Consider the following 1,557-nt stretch of genomic DNA (forward strand, 5'->3'; position numbering starts at 1 on the left):
TCTACGACGACCGGTGCCATGACGCCCAGGGGTACCTCGAGCAGTACGAGTGCCTCCAGACAAGGAAAGTCACGCAAATCACGCCAACTCATGCCTACCATCATGGTATCCCCCCAATGACCCTCCAATAGCTCGTAATCAGGAGCGTCTCGAGTCGGATGCCAGGGAGTTACAACAAATCCCCATGTTTTGGTGTTGAGCAACCTCACATCCTCCGAGATAGCTTCAAGGTCAGTCGAAGGAGACTCACGTCGCCGCCCAGCAAGCGACCTGCTTGTGATGCTTCTACTGCGGGGCAAACCTATGTGGTGTCGAAGCGCAACCGCGCTACCAAACGCGTAGATACTCTACAAAAGGCAATCAAAGAGGTCCCATGGACGTTTTTCAAAGAGAGTCTCGTGGGCGATGGATGCTGAGCTGCTTGACCGCACTATGCTCTGCACGCAGTGCTCCGAGACGACAAAGCTCCACGTCAGAGAGCATATTGCAGGAAAAGCGGCGTGCAAATAGGAATTAAGAACAACACAGCAACTTTGCGAGATTATGACACGCAAAGATGAAGATCACCTTCCCCGAGCCCTACATTTCATGAATGAAGGCGTCATACCCTCAAGAAGCTCATATGACCAAGGTGGGCGAAAAAAACAATGTCTGACTGGTACGCGGCGTGTCTTGTTTTATGCACCAATGAGCTCCTAAACGGCCAATTTAACGGCAAAATATTATTGTGATGCTGTACTGTATGCTCTCTAATAGTATATGTTTGTAGATAGGAGGAGAAGGCCACATCGTCGAGACAAGCCTACAGAAGAAGTTCAAGGGTAGTCGCGGAAAGCACTACAAAGTGTTAGGGCTTGTTGGGTGTGTGATTTTGACGACAAAGCAATGAATCGAAAGCACTGTATACAAAAAAAAAACGCACGAAAACGACGCCGCTTCCCAGTAGCACGAAGTTCATCAAGTCTCGGTACGTCCCTAATAATTTTGGTACGGTTTCAAATTAGCAATTAATTAGTGTATTCATGCACAGCAATTCTCGGATTCACTTAGACGAGTTCGCCACGTACGTGACTTGCACACACTAGCCAATAACCGCATGTTGCTGGGTACGTACAGTGAGTGCAGGAAGTGAGCGCCCCCTTCCTTAATAAGTACATTTTTGAAGCTCCTGAAGTCAAATTTTATCCGATTGGCGCCAACTTGGTACGAGAACGCGCCAAAACATCAGGAGAAACACCGATTGGCTATTGGCCTTAACGCTCCGCCAATCAGCGTTTAACCAAAAATTGTGACGCTGATAGTGAGAGGCCCCGTCCACAGATGGTAAACTTTATAGAGATTTGTATTCAAACTTGATGTTATTCGAATGTTGCAGCAATTGGTATAGAAAATGTCTAATTTAACAGAGCTGGAGCTGTTTGCACGCGGTCGGGTGTCGACTCGGCAGTTTATCATTCTCAATTTTTCCTTCCCAAGCACCAATGGGGTACCAGCGTCATCAGTGGTCGCATGACATTCGGTTGCTGTGCGTGCAGAAGCACCGAAGCGGTCTAGGCT

The sequence above is a fragment of the Phytophthora parasitica genome (genome assembly GCF_000247585.1).
Source record: "Phytophthora parasitica INRA-310 unplaced genomic scaffold supercont2.38, whole genome shotgun sequence".
Lineage (NCBI taxonomy): Eukaryota > Oomycota > Peronosporomycetes > Peronosporales > Peronosporaceae > Phytophthora > Phytophthora nicotianae.